The sequence below is a fragment of the Heterocephalus glaber genome, unplaced genomic scaffold (assembly GCF_053883595.1).
Source record: "Heterocephalus glaber isolate CG9 unplaced genomic scaffold, H.glaber_assembly_v1.0 deba00001561, whole genome shotgun sequence".
NCBI classification, from domain to species: Eukaryota; Metazoa; Chordata; class Mammalia; order Rodentia; family Bathyergidae; genus Heterocephalus; species Heterocephalus glaber.
The window spans coordinates 12,038,740-12,055,642 of record NW_028258349.1 but is presented as its reverse complement, the minus strand read 5'-3'; the positions used below and the strand labels follow the sequence as shown (position 1 = coordinate 12,055,642).

The 16,903-nt window shown below is 51.3% G+C and overlaps 1 long non-coding RNA gene and 1 pseudogene across 1 annotated transcript; one reads left to right on the top strand and one right to left on the bottom strand.

Moving 5' to 3' along the window:
* Nucleotides 1-3,626: 3,626 nt before the first annotated feature.
* On the top strand, nt 3,627-4,905 carry LOC101719543 (trafficking protein particle complex subunit 6B pseudogene; annotated as a pseudogene).
* Nucleotides 4,906-4,926: 21 nt separating this feature from the next.
* LOC147824004 (uncharacterized) lies at nt 4,927-15,959 on the bottom strand. The gene is made up of 4 exons (XR_015443081.1): nt 15,367-15,959; nt 11,271-11,411; nt 8,069-8,206; nt 4,927-7,986 (listed from the first exon to the last, which is right to left on the bottom strand). It is a non-coding gene; the product is annotated as an uncharacterized LOC147824004 (long non-coding RNA).
* Nucleotides 15,960-16,903: the final 944 nt, after the last annotated feature.

Here is a 16,903-nt window from a genome sequence, read left to right as displayed (position 1 = left end):
AGAACTTCCCAGTTGAGCGAGGGAAGGGGCCTCCCCTGGTCGGAGTTGTCTGCATTACCTCCAATGGGGCGGGAGAGGACAGAGCTCAAAGACAAAACGGTCCTTCCCCTTAAGGAGGCTGAGGAAGGAGGCAGTAACAGTTGTCCGGGTATTGGGTACCCACTATGCGCCAGCGTATCCAGAAACCTTAAATCTCGGCAAGGGACGCAAACTTTTTTTAAACCCTTGGTATTGAGCTACATCCCAGACCCTTCCTCCCCACCCCCTTCAAATTTTGATACAGAGTCTCACTAAGTCACACAGGCTAGACTAGAACTTTCGATTTCTCCTGTCTCAGTCTCCCACAGTGCTGGGATTACAAGCGTGGACCACCACGTGGACCACCATGCTCCACTGCCACAAACTTTCTGATGCCTCCTTGGCCTCCAGTCACCACTTGGCTGCTTGTGAGAGACAGCTGTGGTCAGGATGGTGCACCCCAGAGCGCAGGTGGTGGTGCTGATCAGGAGCCCTTAGGCACCTGTGATCAAAGGCTGCCGTGTGAGAGAGGGAGAGAGGGGGGGGGAGTGAGAGTCGGGGTGAAGCCCTGCAGTCCCTGATCCTCGTCTAGAGGGAACCGAAGGTCAAGTGAGAGTTTGGGGCAGCACCCCCCCCCCCCCAGCTCTGGCTTGTGTCTGGCCTCAGGTCTCAGGGGGACCAGCACCTAGGCTGAGGCTCCGTGCGCCCCGGCTCAGCCTCAGCTCGAGGTGGCCAGGACCCGGGAAGCACCAGGGAGACTCCGAGAAGAGAGCTGTACAGATCGGGAAGAGGCCGCCAGGATTGTGTGACCAGGCCCGCGGGGCAGATGAGGGGGGCCGCATCGGGGCCACCGGGGCGGCGGGCGGGGTGAGGCTGGCACGGTGCTGACGGCGGCGGAACAGCCTTTGTCTCTTCCTGGCGGCCGCCGCGACGCGTCGTCTCCTGCATGTGGATGAGGCCCGGGTCTTCCCCCGGAGCGCGGCCTCTGGGTTTGCTGGGGCCGGGCCGGGGATGCGACTGCCGCGGGGCGGATCGGGGCTAGGGCGAGGGGCTGGGGTGGGATCCTGGGCCGGGGAGGAGCGAAGAGATGGGCGCGTGGAGGGGAGGAGGGTACAGGGTGTTTTGCTGGCAGCTGGGAACCTCGAAGTTGGGGCGGGAACCTGAGCGTAGGAGTGGAGTTGGGAGGACCAGGGTGGATGTGCTGGGGGAACGGGGAGGAGGAGGGCACCGGGAGAAGCTTCATCCTCCGCGCTCGGGTCCGCTCGTTGGAATCCGACATTCTTGGCGACCTGCGCCTCCAGTCCCAGAAACGCTTTCAGCTGCAGACTCTTAAAGGAGCTTGGCGCAGGGTGGGGTGGGGAAGCAGCCTTAGCTCCCAGCTGAATGATGGTCGCAAGTGGTAGGGATCTGGGGGTCCTTGACCTTTTCTGTTTTAACTCTCCACTCGGTTGCCCGTGCAACGCGTGGGTGTGGTGAGTGAGGGTCCAGCCAGAGGCAGTGCACCCAGGGGCTGGTTGCTATGGCACAGGGACTGGCAAGAGTGGGCAGGCCAGAAGCCTGTGGTCTTCAAGGATGGACCTGGAGTGTGGAGTTTATGTTTGAGGGAAGGGAATGCACTGACTCTGCTCAGGATGGAGTTTGCATGTGGTTGTCCGGGATCCTAGCTCAGAAAGGAGGTCGTTTTAGTACAATGGAAGTGGAACTTCAATGGGAATAAAAGGTTAGCAAGACTGATTTATCATCCAAAAATCACCAAGATGCCCCACATTAAGATAGTAAGAGGGCAAACTATGAGACCTTCTTAGTAGATACAAAAATAGTCACCCATGATTTAAATAAAACTCTCAGCAAATTAAAATAGAAGAGGACTTCCTTTGTCTGGTAAAGGTATCTACCTAAAAACAAATCTCCAAGATAGAAAAAAACAAAAAACTACACAAAAAACAAAAAACTAAAAAAGCTCGCAAATATGATCATGCTTAAAAGTGAAATACTGAATGCGTTCCCACTGATATTGGAAGTAATAAAGTACTCATAAATTCTATCAAATATTGTACTGGCGGTTTTAGCCAGTGTAATAAAACAAGAAAAATAATTAAGAGTGTGAAGATTAGAAAGGAAGACAACATAAAATTGTAATTCACAAATGACAATTGGGTATGTAAAATAAAAATGTGTAGACAAACTTTAATAAGTTCATTTAGTAAAGTCACTGGATACAAGTTCAACACAAAAAAACTAATTGCATTTCTATATACCAGCAACAATTAGAAAATGAAATTTGTAATAGCATAAAAATAAAATACCTAAGAATAATCCTAATGAGGGGCTGGGGGTTTAGCTCAGTGGTTCTACCTCATGCCTTGCAAGCGCAAGGTCCCAACTTTAATCCCAAGTACCAAAAAACCCCCCAAAACCTAATAAGTGATGAGTACAATTTCTACACAGGAAACTACAGCACATTACTGAAAGAAATTGTTAAAGATATAAGCCATGGAGGGATATACCATGTTCATGGATTGGAATTTTAAATGTTTCTCCAACTTGAGTTATAGAATTCATCAATAGATGATACAATTGCAAGCTGGAGAGTTGTTATTTACTTGGATTTTGTGGGGGAGTTGAGGGGTGAAACTTAGCAAGCTGATATATGAGCAAATTGGAGGACTTACAGTATAGTAAGGAAAACAGTGTGGTATTGGTGCATCAATAAATCTACTAGTGAAACAAAAGAGGAAATGCAGAAGGAGACTTGTCCTGGGTTTATTGCAACAAAGTTGACATTGCAGAGCAGTGGAGAAAGGACAGACTTTTCAATAAATGATGGTGTATTAGAGTACTTGTATTGGGGGGAGGGGCTTGCTCAAACCTCTGTCTTACACCATACCCTAAAATCAATGTCTTAGTTTCCATTACTGTAAAAAATACCTCAGATAATCAACTTAGAAGGAAAAAAGTTTTATTTTAGCTCCTAATTTTGAGAGTCCGGGGCCATGACTGACTGGCCCCATTGCTTTTTGTCCTGTGGTAAGTCAGTGTATCATGATGGGGAGTGCATGGTAGAGCCTGCCTTATGGTGGCCAGGAAGCAAGAATTGGTGGTGGTGGGGGGGGGCTGGATTCTTACTATCTCTTTGGGGGCCTGATACCAATGACCTAAGAGCTCACACTAGGGTTCACCTCTTAAAGGTTCCATCTTTAATAGCACCAAGCTGGGCCCTTGACACATGGGCCTTGGGCGGCACTCCAGGTCCAAACTATAGCACAACTCTGGGCGAATATAAATGTGAAAGGGAAAGTCTGGGTTTGGTCCGCGCGGCTGTCAGAACTTCCTCTGGCCTTCTGGCTTGGTTCCCCCAGGGAGGTGTCTCCCTGGTACTGGGCTTGCTCGGTCGCAGTCTTGGGGGGGCCCCCAGGGCATTTTTCAGTCTCCTAGCAACAGGGGCACGGAGCTGCAGTCTGAGGGAGTGCGGTGGCAGTCTCGAAGCTGCGGCCCTGGCCAGAACCTCCTGTCTGGCCCAAAGGAGAGCTGAAACCAGGAGCGCGGAAGAATAGGCGGAAATGGCGTACCATCCGAGGCGTTGTTTTTGCTGCTGCATAACGGAGATGGTGTCTGGAGTGTACAAATCCGCGGAGCAGGGGGAGGTGGAAAATGGGCGATGTATTACTGAGCTGGAAAACATGGGGTTTCGAGTGGGACAAGGACTGATAGAAAGGTTTACAAAAGATACTGCAGGGTTCAAGGATGAGTTAGACATCATGAAAGTTCTTTTGTAAAGATTTTTGGACTACAGTATTCAAGAGACAAATCCACAATCTAAGGACAAATCATCAGGGGGTCTATGTACTTCAGGACAACGAATTTCGTCTGCTTACTCAGAGGTCTGCGGGAAAACAGTATTTAGAACATGCATCTAAGTATCTAGCATTGACATATGGCTTAATCAGAGGTGGTTTATCAAACTTGGGGATAAAAAGCATTGTAACTGCCGAAGTATCTTCAATGCCTGCTTGCAAATTTCAGGTGATGATACAGAAGCTGTAAACATACTGAAATGCAAGTCTTCTACAGTGTAAAGACAAATTATTCCCGTGTAAGCATTTCAAATAATAATGATGTAACTACATTGCTGGGTGTTTATACAGGAGTAAGGGTGTATTTTATCAATTTAATGCAGACTAAGTTAAAGCAGATAAAGGGTCATTCTACCATGGCATAAACTTTAATGAAACTGTCAAAATGGAAACTTGATTTCAAATAACTGGACACCAAAATGCATTTTAAATATTTTTATTTACTTAGAGTGATAACCACAGATGGAACTTAGGGTCTATTGAAGTGGCATAAAGAAAAGTATGCCCCAGTCAGGATCATTTATGTTAAGAATGACTGATGTTAAGGGCCAGGGATTTAGCTCAGTGGTTCCAGTGCCTGCCTTGCAAGTGCAAGGTCCTGAGTTCAATCCCTGGGACCAAAAAAACAAAACCAAAACAAAAAAAAGAATGATTGATGTTAGATAAAGTGTGACTCTATTTTAGTTATTTTTAAAAAGCAAACAATACACTAAATTAAGTTTAACTTTTTATTTTGTTGCTTGTAATTTATTTTTATGACTGTATAAGGATTTGATATATACATTGTGTGTACATGTGTGGATACAGATATAAATACAAAATGACCTTAAATTGTTTGAAAACTTTAAAAAAAATGTGAAAGGGGAAACAGCAAAGCTGCTAGAAGATATAGAGGAGATAATAATTCATTTTCTTCAACAGGACAGGGGAAGCACCAGCAGTAAAATAGGTGACACGTTGGTCTACATGAAAATTAGAAATACCTGTGAATCAAAAGACACACGAGAGAAATGACTTCAATGCATATGTCTTGATAAAGGCCTCATACCTGGAAATATAAAAAATATGACTTGTATCCAAAAATGTATGTATTAGATCAGCAGGAAAACATTTTAAATAGCGTACTTCCCAAAAGAGAACATCCAGTGGTTGATAAACTCCTGAACAGGTGCTCAACCTCCTTAGTCATCAGGGAAATGCAAATTAAAGCCAGAGTGAGACACCACCATGGCACAGCCACTGGAATGGTTAATACTGAATACCCAGTGTTGGCAAGGGTGTAGAGCCAACTGGGATTCTTGTGCAGTATTGGGCTAGGCAAACATTGGCGTTCTCTCCTAAATCCCCCTGGGCCAGCATCTCCACGCTAGAGTAGACACTTCTAGTTTACCCATCTCAGATCCTTTAGCCTCACCATCTTTTCTTCCACATAAACTATAATCCACTAGAGCCTCCCATCATCCCTTGGGGATGCTCTGCTCTAGAGACCAACCTGGTGCCCATAAGCCTGTAAGGAGAATTGTAGGAGCGTTAACACACTTGAGCCTATCTTTTAACAATGGCAGACAGGAGCCAGTGGACACATACTTCCCTTTCCTCAACCCAGAGGAATTGTTATGAGTCACATTCCTCACAAAGCCTCTTGGGGGGGCCCAGTAGCACTGCGCTTCTTGGGCTGTCAAATGCCACAAGGTTTCAGCTCACTCCTGTGATTGGGACCCTGATCTCCAGGCTCAGGACCCTGACAGCCCCCACCTGGCCCTTTGCCCTGGCCTTCTCCGCCCCATGCTCTCCATCCCCCACCGTTTCCCTGAGGCTGACAGCAGTTTCTTTCCCACCCCAGGGCTGCACCAAAGTGCAAAAGTAATCCTCTTCCCCACCCCATGCTGTCCTTGTCCAATGCAGCTATGGGTGAGGAGCAGTGCCCCCCACCCTGAGATTTTGGCAATAAGACCATTCAACTCATGGCCCCAGTGGGTGTGCTTTTGAAAATCAAAGGAGGCACTCTTAGTAATTGTGCTTAGGCAACAGGTGTAAAGCAGGGTGTCTAAGCAAACTGGCAATTGTGGTCACTTTTGTGAAAGCTCTGTCCCCTACTGTCCCTCCATAGAGGCAGTGGACTCTTGGTCACTTCATTAGCTCATCCTGCTTCCTGGCCCAGTATCTCCTCAGCCCTTTAAGCTCATTGGCCCCTGGTGAGTCAGACAGGAAATCACCTTCTCCGGCAAGCCCTCTGGACTCCAAAATGGACAACATGCTCATTCTGTGCCCACACTGCCACATCCCCTTGGTGCTCCTTTTCCTGCTGGGCTGCTCCCAGGCGGGGAGCTTGTTTTACTCCCTGCATGGGATGGGTCCTCGGTGAAGATTCCAGGTGTCTGACCCATCAACCAACAGATTCAAGTTCTTGTCCCACCCCAGCTACTGACTTATAAACTGGATGTAGGCAGATGTGATGCTGCACACTTATAACCCCAGCACTTTGGGAGGCCGAAGCAGAAAATCCCAAATTCTAGTGTATTGAGTCTCTGTCTCAAAATTTAAAAAAAATTAAAGGGGCTGGGGATATAGGTCTGTGTGAAGGTCCTGTGTTCAGTATCCAGCACCACAAAATATTTAAATATAAACTGTATATTAACTTCTGGGGTCCCAGTTCTTCTCCGTGAGGCAGCTCATGACATTGCTTGCCCACATCTGTTGTGAGGGGTAGTTTGCTTGAACTTGGCTTCTTGCTTCTCAGAGTCCTGGCCTCAGTGGCTCTCAGAGGGAAATACAAGAGGGAGTGACCTGTTGGGGAGGTCAGGGCTCCTTGTCTTCCTGTGTTACCCCCTGCTCTCCCAGCAGTTTCCAATTGCTGGGAGCAGTGTAGACCTCTCTTGGTGTTGTGGGGCTGAGTCACCAGCAGGGAGATCGAGGAGCAGTTGGAGCTTGGCCCTGTATTTGGAAATGAGCTCTTCTCTCTCTCCAGGTGGTCCCAGCCTTGAATTCTGCAGGACCAGCCTCCTGGACCAGGACACCCTCCTTAGCCACCTCCGCTCAGGGACATCTGCCATTCCAAATGTTGCCACCAGAGGGCAGCCTGCCTTTCAGAAAGAGCTGAGGTTTCTGGCTGGACCCCAGTGGCCTGGCCCTCTGGATGTCAAAGAATCTAGGCCTCTCCGGATTTGGGAGAGGGCTGAGACGAGCAGGCCAGGATCCCTGGGACCAGGACCGAGACTCTCTTGGAGCCACCAGAATCAGGGAAGTCCTTGCTGAGGGCTACCCAGGTCTATCCTGTTACAGCTGAGTGGGGAGGTTTGTCTGCTGGCCTGAGAGGGGTAAGGGAGGGCCCTGGTCTGTGGGTGCTCGTGTGGGTCAGAAAACTCATAGTGAAACCGGAAAGATCTCGCAGTGAGATTCATTCGGTGCAGCACACCTGCCTTGAGGCGGGGCTGGAGGGACCAGGAGGCAATCGAGCCTACTGCGGTGACAGTGGCTGTGGGCAGGACCTTATCTGATGGGCCCCCCGGCCTTTCTCACAGCGGAGTGGAGACGCCTGGCTAGGCTGACAGGCTAGTGGGCAGGGGCTCTGCATGCCCGTGGGTTCAGATTCCCGCCAGCCTAGCAGGCAGGGAGACAGCATGGGAAAGGCGCGGGTGGGGAGTGGGCTGCCACTGGAGGGGAGCTGGCTCCGCGGGGCTGACACCAAGAGAGGCCCCTCCAAGGCACCAAGAATTGTCAAACCTGGGTGAAAAAAATTTTTTGAGGGAATTCAGCTGGGCATGGTAGTACACGCCTGTAATCCCAGCATTCTAGAAGGCTGAGTCAGGAAGATGGGAAGTTGGAGTCTAGCTTGAGCAATTTAGTGACTTAGTGAGATCCTGTCTCAAAATAAGTAATTAAAAAAGGTCCAGAGATACAGCTCAGTGTAAAGGCCCCGGGTCCAACCCTTAGTAATTAAAAAACCCCCAAACAAGAAAGGAAATTCTAGGTGCTTACTTCTAATAAAGCAGTGCTTCTGATGTGCACCTGATTCAGGCAAACATTGGTTCATGGGCCACTGAGGCAGGACAGACATGAGCTGGAGGTTGTCCCATGGACAAGGACTGTCTCAGTCTGGCTGGTGGCTTGAGGACTGTGTGAAAGAAACATCAATGGAGACCACATGGAGAGTCAGATGATGGGGCCCTCTGGGGTCCCCCACCACCCTCTCTTACCTGGATCCCCCTCCAGTGAGAGGTGGGGATATGGCTTCCCTGGGTGAAGGAGGTGAACCACCCTGGAGAAACAGAGGCCCACCGAGTACTTCACCAGGGACCCTTTCTGGATGTGGCTTGTAGGGCCTTGAGCAGGGTCTGAGGAAAAACAGTCTCAGCATCTGAAGCAACCCTCACCCTGCCCTGACACCCTGCCCGGTGGACTGCTCTGTAAGCACACGGCACCAGCAGCTCAGGGGGACTGGGCTGAACTGGCCACTCAGGAAGATCTGAATTGGACCTTGTCACCTCCTGAGCCACAGTAGGCCTCCCAGCATGGACACCAGGAACAGGTCTGTTGGAAGCCTTTCTGAGAACAACAGTGTGGTCTCTCAGGCCATGCTAAGTAGAGGCAGGAACGAGGGGGAGGACCCCAAGGCTGGGCAGCCATGCTGCTGATGGGAGGGCCCGAGTCACCCTGGGTCTGCAGTCTCCACATCCTGTGGTCCCCTCCTACACCCTACTTCCGACTTCAGAGCCCCCTGCCTGGCTCTCCTCAAGCTGAGGGTTTCATTGGCAGTGTCCAAGCATGGACCTTCCTTCAAACTCAGGCCCCCTCTGGCGGGCCTTAGCCGGTGACACCCTCTTCTGCTGCCTGTGATTTCAAAGACAAGAAGGGCGGGGGCGGGGGGATCTTTCTGTTTCCTCCCCACCTCCAACTCCCGTGAGCACAATCACACTCTGCCCCTTCTACAAAGAGTCCTACAATGTCTTTTTACCTCCCCAAATAAAATTCATAGATAATATAACCTGCAGTTGTGTTTAAAAAGAAAAATCAATGTAGTGTCCTAACTTTAAGGGAGAAATAAAAGGAAAGCAATACTAAATTGCTGTCATGTATTGGATTTGAGAGATTCTCTGATATGGGAGAACTCAGAGGGCGGCCAGATGGAATGGGCGAGGCCGTAACTGTGGCAGACACAGGCAGGAATAGGAGCACCCTTCCAGGCCCAGGTATCTGCTGGAGCCACCATACTATCTCCAGGAGGTGTTTTTCCCAAAGGGCAAATATTTCTCTGTAAATTTCCAAACTAAACACACCTCAAGCTGGGCATGGTGGTGCATCCTAGTACTCTGGGAGGCTGAGGCAGAAGAATCACAAATTCAAGTCTAGTTTGGGCAACTTAATAACATAGTAAGAAATTGTCTCTAAATAAATGAATTAAATAAATAAATAAACAGTCTGAGGATGTAGCACAGTACCATGGCCCTGGGTTCAATCCCTGGTGCTATAAAGTAAACAAACAAATCTTTCAAACAGGGCTCCATCCTGCTTTGATTTTTGTGTTTGTTGAAGTCCTAGGAGGTTCTGTAACTGGAACTCATGTGAAACAGAAATAGGTTCTGGCTATAGTTTGGGTGAATGTCTCTCCCAGGACCCATGAGTTGGTCCCCTGCCTGTGGCACTATTGGGAGGAGGTGGAACCTTTAGGGGGTGGGGCCTAGTGAAAGGAACTTAGGTCACTGGGTTTGTGGCCTTGAAGGAGACATTGGGACCCAGTCCCCCCAACCTCTCTCTCCCTCTCTGTCTTTCTCTCTCTTTCTTTCTGCTTCCAGGTTACCATGAGGTGAACAAGCCTCCTTTGCCATGTGCTCCTGCTACTATGTAAGGTCTACCAGAGGCCCCAAGCAACTGGACCAGGGGACAATGGATGGAAACCTCTGAAACCATGAGCCAAAATAAATCTTGCCACCTTTTAAAGTTGGTTATTTCAGGTATTTTGTCACCGTGACAGACTCAGTTCCTGACCCTATTACCAATAGGGTTTTCACTCACTCAGACTTCCTCATCCTCAGCACAATGGACACATTGGGCTAAGTAACTGTTGTGCACTGGGGCATGTCTGGCAGCATCACTGGCCTCTGTCTACTAAGTGTCATTAACACTCCTCAGGTCGTGACAACCAAGTGTTTCTAGCTCTTGCTAAATGTCTCCTGAGGGGAAAAACTGACCTCAGTTGGGAATCACTGACCCAAAAAATTGTCACTGGAATATTTGGAGCCCATGTGAGATGCAGAACAAATTGCTGCTGGGAAAGATAGCCCTCACATCCCAGGCCCAAACCACCCAGTGCCTGTAGAGTCCTGCTCTGGCTCAAATATGTCCTCTAAAAGCTCATGTGTTGGAAATAGTCCCCCAGATACTATGTTAATAGTCTTTGAGAGATGGGACCTCAAAGTGACGGCAGTGAGTGGGCCATGAAGGTTCTGTCCTTGTGAAAGGATTAACCCCATGGATTAAAGATTAATGAGTTATTTTAGGAGTGACTTTATTCTAAGAGCAAGCTCTCTGGTTCCTTACCCTCTCCTTACCGTGCCATGCGTTCTGCCATCTTGCAATGTAGTAAGAAGGCCCTCACCAGATTCTGGCACCTTGATGCTGGACTTCCCAGCCCCCAGAACCATTAGCTAATCAGATCTCTATTCAGATCTCTAAATCATCCACTCTCCGGTGTTTTGTTATAGCAGTAGAAAATGGAGTCCATGGGAGAAGCACAGCCACAGTTGGAGGATTCTGACCTATCTGATTCTCTAATGCAGGTGGGTAGGGTGAGGGCAGCAAAGCCTCTTTCCTCTACATGTGGTGAGACCTACTCTTCTCATTTCTTGCTTGAGTCACTTTGTTTCAGCTGCTTCTTCCCTAGCCCCTGCAGGGCCATCTGACTCATCCCTGCTATGGCTCCCATTGCTTCCTCTGTGCTGGGCTTTCTATTTCCTCCTGGAGTTGTCCGGCAGGTATGGTGGAATTCCATCTGTAAACTTGGTTGGAGTTCTCAGTCCAGGTCTCCTCACCCCCACCTCCAGGAAGCCCACCTCCCAGACTTCCCTAGGCCCCTGGGGGCAGCACACATCAAATATTTCCCATCTGCCTTCCCTTTTACCCTGCTGATCCCAACCTTCCCTCCAGCCAGGGACTTTCCTCTGTGCAGCATCTCTGTCCTGGCTCAGAAACTGCCCCTGAAAAGGCCCCATAAATATTGATGGTAAAGTTGAGGCTTTGACTCAGTTAATTCTATCTTCCTTCCTGGAGGGCTTCCGATGCCCCTCCCCAAATGGAAGGAAGTAGGTGCATTCTGAAGGCCAGATCTGGAGAGCCGGGGGCAGAGGTGGACAGGGTTACCATGCTGGAGGGGACCCATTTGTGAGTCATCTGGAATCTCACCTCCTTGCCCAGAGCTTCTGTTCTTCCTCCAACTGGAATTGGGGAAAGCATGTCCTGTGCCTTAGTTGGAAGTGTTCTGGACACCGTTGCCTGCTGCACCCTTCCTCCAGTTCCTTCAGGTGGCCATTGGAATTTCTGCATCTGAAAGTGCCCACCGGGAAAGAACTGCTCTAAACCAAATTGGAGCTGGGGCTGAGCAAGAGTGCTGAGGATGCAAGGTTGGAGAGCACTAATTCCCACTTGGGGAGGTAGATCCCCAAGGGAATCCAGGCCTGCAGTCCAGCTCCCTGTGGAGCTCCTAAGGGAGGTCCCGGGGCACTGAACACTGGGCTTGAGCAGAGGCAAGGAATGTCTGCTTCCTTTAGCCTTCCCCCAAGCCTGTCCACCCTGGATTGAAGTTCATGCCAGGCAAGCAGCCTCCGGCCATGGACAGGAGCAGAAAAGGCTGCTGCCACCCCTACCTGACCATTCCTCAGCCCACTGGCCTACCCCAGGCAGACTCTTGTCCTGTCCTGCTTTGCCCTGCTCTGTGGGTGCTGATTTCCTGGGACTTCTCTGCATAATACAGAGACAGAGGCCAAGTAGGGAGATGTGGGGAGGAGGCGCCTTAGTGGATGAAGCCACTTCCAGGTTGGCTGGGCTGTGTGTACATAAGTGAGGGGGCCCTGCAGGGCCCTGTGGGCCCCCGCCAGGCTTAGTGCCTTCACCTGGGAAATGGAGCAAGTAACTGTCACCCTCCTCTCCTGGTGACAACTAAAGTTGAAAAGTCAGCAGTCCTCCCAAGATTCACCCCTGCAGGCCAGCTGGGCCCAGGGTTTCAGGGACTCAGCACTGCTGTGTGCTGCTGGTCCTGGTTGGCCCGTGCCTCAGTTGGCAGGGATCTGGGCATCGTTGCCTACCAGGCCTTTCCCCCAGTGCCTTGGGCTCCTCTCTCTCTGTGACTCAGGCAGCCTGGCCCTGGCTCAGCAGGAAGCTGCTCTTGGCCCACGTGGATGTGGCACTCCTGGGGCTGGCCATGCGGGAGATGGGCCCTGGTCCATGGCGGCCTCTCTTTGAGCTAGCTCCTCCTTGGTCTGGTGAGGCTGGTGACCTCCTTCCTACTTGGGCTTTTGCTGGTTCTCAACCTGAGTCTCATGGCTTTGGCCAGGGTTTGTTTTCAGCAGCAGTGAGGCCTGGCTTGGGGGATGGGTGGGAGATCCACGGGCAGTGTGCCTCCTTGCTAGGCCTTCCTCCCGGAGCGGTTAGCTGGTCATGGGGTGCCCTGGGCAGGCCCCTCTGACCCTGAGCTGGCTAGCTGGAGGGGTACAGCTGGCCTGGTGGGCCCTGGAGAAGACCCTCTGACTGGAGGCCTGAAGACACCCCTGGGGTCCCATGTGGCTCTGTCACTTGTGTGTGGGAGGGATGAACCAAAACAGGGTGTGAGAGCTGTGAGCGTGTAGGTGCAGGTGCCTGAGAGCCCGCGGGGGAGGGAGAGCGTGAGAATAGGGCCGTGGGAGGAGACCTGCGGCAGGGGGTGGCCTTGCCGTCTGGGGACATCCCCAGAAGCCAGTTTGGGGAATAGGAACAGGGAGTGCAGAAGGAAATCCTGGCCACTAGGTGTCACCAGGAGCCCATGGGACAGAAAAAGGGCCCCCAGGCGAAGGGGGGAGAATCCCTTATCACCCGTGTATTCCCACTCCTACAGGTAGGGGGCGCTCCCTGGTCTGGCAACTTCCTGACCCACTAGGAGGACACATTCTCTGTGGAGGCCGCTCCATCCCCACCTCCTCCCACCCAGCCCCTCACGTGTCCAGGTGACCTGCGGGGGGGCGGGGGGCGCCCTTCCAGCACCCTCTGGGCAGGGCCTTGGCTCTGTGCCTCCCCTACCGGCCTGCCTGAAGGAGGAAGGGCTCCTGTCACACCTCCCACCTGTCCCCACCCAGCTGCAGCTTGGCTTAGGTCCCAACTGTGGGCCTGTGTGGGTGGCTGCAGGGTTGAAGTCGGCAGTCCAGAGGAAGCAGAGGGCCTTGAGCCATGTTGTCTTCTCTGCAGGCCCTTCTGGCTGGCATGTGACCATGGGGCCTGTCCTACTTGGGGCTGGTGGTGCCTGGTGAGCAGAAGATGCTATGGCTTGGGCATAAAGGAAGACCCAAGCCTGACATCCCCGGTGCTGAGGAGCAGCTAAAACCCCAAGAGGTGGCCTTCCCTAGCTGATGGAGGAGGCTCAGGCAGCGGGGCTGGCCTGTTCAGTTCCCAGGTGCCTAGGTACCATCTTCTTGTCCAGGAGTGAGGCTGGCCAGACTAAAGGAAGCAGAAAGGATGACAGGTTTCCTGTACCTGAGTCCCTGTGAGTCCCGGCAGTGTCTCTGTATCCCCTCCGTATCCAGAGACCATATCGTGGTGGCGACCTTACATGCATCCCCCATAACCTTGCCCACCTCCTCAGCCACCCTCCCTGACACCGACTTGGTTCTAGTCCACTGCTCTTTAAGTAGGCATAACCCTGCCTCAGGACCTTTGTATGTGCTGCTCTTCCTGCCTAGAATGCTCTTCCTATAGATATCTCCAGGGACTCATTTCCTCACTTGCTCCAGGTCTTTGCCAAAGGTCATTCTCAGGTCATTTTCCCTGGCCATTCCATGGAAAAATCACACCTCACCTCAGTGCTTTCTTTCTTCTTTGTCTTGCTTTTCTCTCTGATCTAGATTTTCTTTTTTTTCATACTGGAGATCGAACTCAGGACCTAGCACTTGCAAGGCAGGCACGGTGCCGCTGAGCTAAATCCCCAACCTCAAAATTTTGGATATTTTACTCATTTTATTACTCGTCTCTCCCATGACCCACATGAATCTGTAAGCTGAACGATCGGTTTTATTTTCAGAGGTGATCATGCTTCCAGCACAGTGCCAGCGCATAGCAATAAATACTTGAATGAATGAACTTACACATGGGGATGCATGGGAGAAGGCTACCTCCATCCTGCCAGATTTCACTTGGCCATGGCAGGACTAGGGTTTAGGCCATAGCATCCACCCATCTCCAATAGAGCTGTCTGCCTCTAAGGTCCCCAGCTCTGTCATCCTCGGCTTGAGATGGCCTCCCAGAGGAACGTCCGCGGGCCACTCTAACCAGGAGGTGGGGGCAGTGTGGCAGGGCACCATCCAGGCACATTTACCTTGCTTGATACTCCATGAAGATCCAGCAAATTGTTGAGTGATTGCTGGCAGACACTGCGAAGTGTGGGATGCAGGCAATGTGCTGTGCAGCCCAGCCATGTGACATGGAGGCACTGGGGACATGGCAAAGTGCAGGAACCCACATGGAAGGGAGGAGGTGACACTTGGGGAGAGATGGCCCTTAAGGGCCCTGCCCCATCTGAGGGAGGAACCAGTGGGCCATGGAGTGGAGATGCACTGTTATTAAGGTCCCCTGTGCCACGGCCTGAGCAGTGAGGCAGCACCTCCCCCGGGGCCCCCCTTTTATTGGAAGCTGCCCAGCCCTGGGGGAGACCCTCTCTCTCCTTATTGCCTCTTCTGTCTCTAAGAGGTTTTTAAATTAGAACTTCCAGCTGGCCTCGGTGGTGCATGACTATAATCCCAGCACTCTGGGAGGTTGAGACAGGAAGACAGTTCAAGTCCTGTCTGGGAAACTGGATGCCTTAATGAGGCCCTATGTCAAAATTTAAAAAGGACTGGGGATATAGCTCAGTGCAAAGACCTGGTTCAATCCCCAGTACTGCAAAACAAAATAAAAAACAAAGAAACAAAAATCTCCCCCTGCTTTTGGCTTACCCAGTTTCCCCAAAGCAGTTTGTACACCTTGTAGGAGATGATTAGGTTATTAATGCAATAAAACCTGCTTAATCATTCTGCAAAAAGATCTGACAAAAGTATACTTATAAACAAGCTCCTAGAGCTAAGAGGTTAAAAACTAGCCTACAGACTTCAAAACATTTTGAGGGAAATGTCTTTGAAAATCTCAATTTGAAAAATCAGTGCCCTTCTTGAGGAAACAGATGGGGAGCCATGAGGCTCAAGTTTGGGCTGTCATTGGAAAGACTCGAGGGAACACTAGAGGTTCTTTGGAGCATAGCTGGAAAACCTGGGATGACACTTACCTCACTGTAGGGAAGAATCTCATTCCAGTGAAGGGACCCCATTGGCTCGGCAAGGGCTAGTAAAGTCCTACTTGACATCCCTGGAGTTACTGTAGAGGGATGTCCCAGCCTGGCCCTGGCCAAATCAAGCAGTGCTCCAGACCCAAGTGGGCCCACGTGCCTCTGCCTCAGTGCCAGTGACCTCCAGCCCGGGTCTGCTTTGAGTCAGGGCCACCACATGTTCTCCCAGTGGACAGAGCTGCCCTCTGGCCATGCTGCCATCTGGCCAGCACCTGTCAGAAGTCCTCAACTCCAGGAGAGTTGCCAGGGCCAGTGCCACAGGGACTGGTAAGGGTTTCTGGCTAAGTCCTGGCCAACCTACTCAAGGGACAGCAGCAGTGTCTCTCTAGTTTGTGGCAGGAAGGGGGCCAGCCTACCTGCTGGCCTCCAGACCTGGGCCAAATGCACGCCAGTACATGCAAACACAGGCATGGGCCCACATGTGCACATAAATGCACGTGTGTATACACAAACACACATGCACACAACTGTGCTTATGCATATAGTCAGTGTATATGAATGCTAATATGTGCATACACAAATAACATGTGCACAGGCAAACATACACACCAAGAAGTACATGGATTACACAAGTGCAAAAACATATGTGCACATGTACAAAAATACATACTTGCACACATTCACTCATAAACCTTTCCACTCTCTCTCCCAGCAGGCTGGAGGATGGATGGAGAAACACTTCTGGGACCAGTCTGTTCAGGTGAATTCAGTTGGGGGAGAGAGCCTCTTCCACCCGCCTGCCCCAGTAGTGGCAGCTCCTCTCCTCCAGGCCAGCTTCTCCCCCATCTGGCCTGGTGAGTATGTGTGTAGGAGTAAGGGGAAGCTGCAGTGCCCGCCATGCCTGGAGCTGCTCCAGGCAGAAGCAGGGGCAGGAGGCTTCCCATACTCACGCACTGTAGCTTTCTGGACAGGGGCACTGGAATTGCTCCTGCGTGCCATGGAAGCGAGCTGGGGTGAGGGCCAAGGTGAGTGCTTTGGTCACTGTCAGGTGATGGGAGACACCACGTCATCCCTGGAGTAGGCAAGTCCGGGAGACCATCAAGATTTGCTACCCTGTGTACCTGTGTCCCAGGAGGCCAGCTGAGCCCCCAGCCTGCTGTCCTCTTGAAAATTTCTCAGCCTGGCCACAGTCCCCACTAGATCTTGGGGCCTTTTGATCTCTCAGTTCCTCGGGTGTCTATGAAAGCCTCAGACAAAGGAGGACATGGCTTCATGGTTCCTGTTGTCCCCTGGCCAGGCAGGCCTAGGCACCCCTGAGCATCATCCCATGGGTGACAGTGACATCACCTTGGAGGGGCCATCAGTCCCCTACAGTTGAGGGACCGGGGCCTTGGGAGAAGCCTGTTCCAGGTGGGTCCAGCTTACTGACCAGCAGCTCATGCCCACAGTCCTTGGCAGGGAACAGAGTTCTGTTACCTCCCCCACCAGATCAATACTCACCAGGCTGCTGTCAGCAAATCTCTGACCTCTGGCCTGG